We start from the raw sequence: 6,560 nt of genomic DNA, 5'->3' as shown, positions 1-6,560 counted from the left end.
AATTGAAGTTGAAATTTGACCACTAAAATGATTCCTACCAAGAGTTAAAGTTTTTAGTTGAGGGAGGTTTTCAATGGAAGAAGATAATTCACTACCAAATTCATTATCCTCAAGTCGTAGTGAAGTGAGGTTTGGAAGGTTCCATAGAGTACATGAAAAGCGACCTTTGAGATAATTGGAAGAGAGGTGGACAGCTATAAGTTTAGAAAGATTCCCAAGGGAAGAAGGAACTGTCCCTGTAAATAAAGATTCTATGAGAAATAAAACATTCAAGGACTTGAGGATGCCAATTGAATGGGGCAATTCCTCGAGAAAAACTGGTTGTGTAGATAACCAATTACTGGAGGTGATTGCTAGAATTAAATTCCGGAAGAGAACTTGTAAGATCCATATTATGTGATAGATCAATGGATTGCATGTTAGGCAACTGAAAGACATTATGTGGAAATTCACCATGCAAATCACAATTCCAAAGGGAGAGATGTGTTAAAAAAAAAAAAAAAAAAGAAGTTTGCCATAGATTAAGGCACCGGTGAAGAAGAAAGATTCAATTCATCCAGATGAAGGAGTCTTAAATTGGTCATGTTTTGGATAAGCCTTTTGAGGTCCCCTTCTCTTACATACAAATAATTACCATACCCATAAGAAAGATCAAACAACATAATTGTTGGAATATAACCTGATGTGCTCATGTTTACCTTTGCTCTAACTTTTCTCTCAAGCTATCATGATCTTCTTTATAAACTATACTAGAAATTATACAATTCTTCAAGCTCCATTAACATGGTATCAGAGCTTGTTGAATCTGAGTTGGGAATAAACACTATGATTTTTAAAAAAAACAAAAAAAAAACAAATTTCGAGTAAATCTGAGCTTGACTGGAGAGTGCAAGCTAAAGCTTCAGATCTGCATAATCAATGGCTGGATCTGAGGTAAGAGCTTCAATATTTTCGGGTGAGAATTATGAGTTCTAGAGAATCAAAATGGAAACTATTTCAAATCCTTTGGGCTTTGGAAATTCATGGAGAAAAGAATCCCAATTTCTATTGGAAAGCAAAAGGGGAAGAGTGAAAAAGATGAAGGAAGCTCAACAATGGAAGATGATGAACAGATGATAGAGTACTACATGAAGGATGCAAAAGCTTTAGGAATTATTCAAGGTGCTATTAAAAATCAGGTCTTCCCAAGGATAGCAAATGCAGGGACCTCAAAAGAAGCTTGGGAGCTCTTGTACAAAGAATTCCATGGTGGAGATCAAGTAAGATGTGTGAAATTACAAAGTTTAAGAAGAGAATTCGAATATACTAAGATGAAGGATGAATACTAAGATGAAGGATGATGAACATTGTCTAGTTATCTTACTAGGCTAAATGATCTAATAAATCATATGAAAACATTTGGAGAGACTCTGTCTAATGAGAGAATGGTTCAAAAGGTATTAATTAGTTTGACAAAAGCATATGAACCTATATGTTTGGTGATAGAAAATATTAAGGACTTAACATCGGTGGAATTTCAAGAAGTAATTGCAATTTTGAAGAGTCAAGAGCAGAGACTTGACTTGCTAGTTATTGATTCTACAAGAATGCATTTTCTACCTTATCTATGACTCCAAAATACAGAACAAGAGAGTAACACAAGCTAATGTAGCTAAGTTTCAGGAAAGTCATGGTAAGCAGAGATTTCAGCAAAGGTTTCATGGAACTCAAATGACAAACACACATGGTGCAAACACTGTTCATGATGGAAATAAATGGCAAGTTGGAGGCAGTCAAGACAATTCAAAACCACAATGTAAAACCTGTGGTAAATACCATTTTGGAGAGTGTAAGTTTAAAGGAAATCCAAAATACTATAATTGTGATAGATTTGGACATTGGGCAAGAGAATGGACAAATGGAAGGAATGTGCAAAAAGCCAATTGTACAAATCAAATGGAACTGTTAAGGAATATGTTCTATGCAGCTAGTGAAACTGATAGCTCAAGCAAAAGTAGTGAGTGGTACATAGACAGTGGCTGCAGTAATCACATGACAGGGAATTAGTTTATGTTAAAAGGAATTTGTATGGGATAGTACAAATGTCTAATGGAACACTAGAGAACATAGTTGGAAAAGGTACACTTATGACTAACATTGAAAAAGGAAAAAGGCATATCAAAAAGTTGTTGTATCTACCTGGTTTGAAAGAAATTTTGTTGAGTGTTAGCCAAATGGATGAACATGGTTATTATCTAATGTTTGGTGGAGGAATGTGTCATGTTTATGATGGATCAACACTAGAAAATCTAATTGTGAAAATGAAGGCAAAGACAAATCGATGCTATCCATTGACTATGACATCGAGTGAGCATATTGCATTAAAAGTTCAAGCTGAATTTAGTGTGGAAACTTGGCACAAAGAATGGGACATCTTCATTTGAATGCATTACTTGAACTAAAGAAGAAGGATATGGTCTTGGGATTACCAAAGCTTGGAGCAATGATGAAGGTCTATGAAGGATGTCAATTTGGAAAGCAGCATAGAAAAGTTTTTCAAAAGAATGGTGCATGGAGAGCAAAACAGCCACTGCAACTAATTCATATTGATTTGTGTGGTCCAACGCAGATAGAGACACTTACTGGAAACAAGTATTTTATTCTATATGTAGGTGATTGTACACGCATGGGTTGGGTGTACTTTCTAAGAAACGAATATGAAGCTTTTATCTGTTTTAAGAAATTTAAAGCAATGGTTGAGCTGCAAAGTAGTTTTAAAATTAAGTGCTTAAGGAGTGATAGAGGAGGGGAATTTCTATCTGCTGAGTTTATAAAATTCTATAAATTTAAAGGAATTCAAAGGCAAATGACAGTGGCCTACTATCCTCAACAGAATAGGGTGGTTGAAAGAAAGAATCGAGTGGTTGTTGAAACGACCAATGCCGTGCTGCATGATAAATAGATGCCTTATTATCTATGGAGAGAAGCTGTTCATACAACTATGTATTTGTTAAATAGATGCCCCACTAAAGCTCTGAATGGTGTAACTCCTTTTGAAGCCTATAGTTGAAGAAAACCTGGTGTAGCACACTTGAAAATTTTTGGATCAATTTGTTATGTTCATGTACCAACTGAGACAAGGCAGAAATTAGATCCCAAAAGTGTAAAAGGGGTCTTTGTAGGCTATGGAACTTGTGAGAAAGGTTATAGGGTATTTGATCCTATAACTAAAAGACTGATTTTATCAAGAGATGTTGTATTCAATGAAGAAAACTCATGGGATTGGAAGAAAGGTATGAAAAGTGATGATGAAAGGATAATTTCAGTAATCAAAGATGTCTGTAAAGCTTCAGAAGAAGTGAATTCAGTGTTTGAAAATGTTTATCAAACACCAAAAAGGTCAGCACAAGGGGTGTTTAATTCAAAAGAGGCTACAAGCAGTAGTAGGGACATTTCAAATACACATAGAAGCATAAATATGGATTTTGCACATACTGAAGCTAGTGAAATCAAGCTGAATTTGACCACACACCAATGAAATGGAGAAGTTTGTCTGATATTTTAGCAAAATGCAATAATTGCATCATTGAACCTGAAGACTATAATGAGGTAGCATAAGATCAGTCCTAGATCAATGCAATGATAGATGAGTTGAAAATGATTGAGAAAAACAAGACTTGGAGTTGGTGAATAGACCAATAGATAAGCCTATAGTTGGTGTTAAATAGGTGTACAAGACTAAACTCAATCTAGATGGCTCAATTTAAAAGAACAAATCAAGGTTAGTGGCTAAAGGATATGCATAAAAACCAGGAGTGGATTTTAATGAGACTTTTGCTCCTGTTGCTAGACTCGATACAATCAGGGCTTTGATTGCTCGAACAGCTCATAAAGGCTGGAAATTGTACTAGCTTGATGTTAAATCAACTTTTTTAAATGGTGTGCTATAAGAGAAGGTTTATACAGAAACAAACCAGATAGTTTTGTCATTGAAGGGCATGAGGATAAAGTGTATAAACTGCACAAGGCATTATATAGGTTGAAACAGGCTCCTCGAGCCTGGTACAATGAGATTGATGCATATTTCAATGAAAGTGGATTTCAAAAGAGTCAAAGTGAGGCCACTTTTTATACAAAAACCAAGGGAGAAAAAGGGATATTGGTTATTGCTATATATGTCAATGACATAGTATATACAGGGAATGATGATGAAATGCGACATTGGTTTAAGGAAGATATGATGAAAAGGTATGAAATGATATCATTTTCTTGGTATGGGAGTAATACAAACAGGTTCCAACATTTTCATGCACCAGAAAAAATATGCTTCCACATTGTTAAACAAGCTTGGCTTAACAAATTGCAATCCAGTTCTCACACCATTGATTGCAATGAGAAACTTAGTAAAGAAGATGGAAGTAGAGCTGCAGATGAAGAGTTGTATCGAAGAATTGTGGGAAGTCTTGTGTATTTTACAACTACAAGACCAGATATCATGTTTGCCACAAGTCTTCTAGCAAGGTTCATGCATTGTCCCACAAAGAAGCATCTTGGTATAGCAAAAGGAGTACTAAGATATGTTAAAGGCACTTTAGACTATGGTTTACAGTATGTCAAGGGAAGACAACCAGTGTTAATGGGATACTGTGACAATGAGTGGAGTGGATCTGTGGATGACATGAAGTGTACATCAGGATATGCTTTTAGTTTTGGAAATGGGGTGTTTTCATGGGCCTCAGTCAAGCAAAGCTGTGTTGCACTTTCTACTACTAAGGCAGAATATGTAAGTGCCTTAGAAGCAACTGCACAGGCAATTTGGCTTCGGTTTGTACTATAAGACTTTGGTGAAATGCAAGTGGAAGCTACACCTCTGCATTGTGATAATACCTCAGCAATTGCTATCACTAAGAACCCAAGTTTTCATCAGAAAACCAAGCATATTGACAGGAGGTACCACTTCATCAAAGAAGCCTTGCAAGATGGAATTGTAGACTTGGCATATTGTGTCTCTAAAGAATAAATTACAGACATATTTACTAAGTCTTTGCCAACGGACAGATTCAATTACTTGAGGGAAAAGCTTGGAGTTGTTTCAGCACAGAGGTTACAGGGAAGTGTTGGTGTCAGGACCCGTCCAGAATTCCTTCCCCGGAACCCTAGACAAGCCCTGATCCCAGGGAAACCCTACCGGACCCTCCAATGGAAAATCCGGCAGAGCCTCCCCTAAGGGATTTACTTACCACAAAACACCTGCACTGAAAACACACTTCAAAAATTCATCCCCTTATTCCTCCCACAAACTACAAATTGTTCCACAAATTTCAGAACTTCTCAAAAGCAACAACAGTCCAGTGCATAAATAAAACAGAAGTATCCCAATAGTATACAGAGCTTTAAAAAGTGCTAAACAACATAAATACAACAAGGCTGAAAGAAATAATACACTGAAATGAAAGAGTACAGAAGTACTTCTCAAAACACAACAGCAGCGGAAAACTTGGTTCGCTCCGGAAGAACGTCTACCACCACTTGCACCTAAGGGAATGGAATTTAAGAGTGTGAGATGCTAATCATCTCCGTGAGTAACCCGAACTACTGAACACCTTTTGCGATAATAAAAATAATAGTAATAACAATTAAGGAATAGAACACATACCAACAATTAATAAATAAATAATAATAACTGTTGGAAAATAATAATTTCCCTCAAAACTCTCACCAATCGCTCCGTTTGAAATGTTCCCTTTTTAAAACCTTTTCGCAAAACCCAATGTACATACCTCCCAAAAACCAAGGGATTAAACCATTTGATAAACAATAATTAAATAAAAACATACCCCAAATATATAATTAAAATGTAATAAATTATGATAAATACTTTTGAACACCTTTGGGGTTTAAAACATTATTTGCAATTTACACCGACGCACCACACCATATACCGGTGATGCCCTCCGATACCCAACGTCCCGAGCACCGACTGGCGGGGGGTTAAAGAGAGAAACCTGCAACGGTCACTTCGGCATCCCGACAGTACCGCAGCTAAAACCATCAACCCGGCCAAGGAGGGGGGCGGCTGTGCGCAACAATAACCTTGCCTGCCCACGGTCCAATGGCAACTCACGGGTGAAGTAATAACCGTGTGCTAAACCACATAATAACCGCGCACTACCACGTGTCCATACACCATACACCAGAACACCAATACTGTATGAGTACGTCTAAAAATAAACATGAATAACCAACCGTACCGTTTTTCCAAAACCCACTGTGGGAAATACATTAAATTCTCACACTTACCATCCCACATATTTTTTGTCAGGACCCGTCCAGAATTCCTTCCCCGGAACCCTAGACAGCCCTGATCCCAGGGAAACCCTACCGAACCCTCCAACGGAAAATCCGGCAGAGCCTCCCCTAAGGGATTTACTTACCACAAATTACCTGCACTGAAAACGCACTTCTAAAAACATCCCCTTATTCCTCCCACAAACTACAAATTGATTCCATAAATTCCAGTACTTCTCAAAAGCAACAACAGTCCAGTGCATAAATAAAACAGAAGTATCCCAATAGTATAC

This window comes from Ziziphus jujuba, chromosome 10 (assembly GCF_031755915.1).
Source record: "Ziziphus jujuba cultivar Dongzao chromosome 10, ASM3175591v1".
In the NCBI taxonomy this organism is placed as follows: Eukaryota; Viridiplantae; Streptophyta; class Magnoliopsida; order Rosales; family Rhamnaceae; genus Ziziphus; species Ziziphus jujuba.
The sequence above is the reverse complement of the archived record's forward strand: the minus strand, read 5'-3'. Positions refer to the sequence as shown.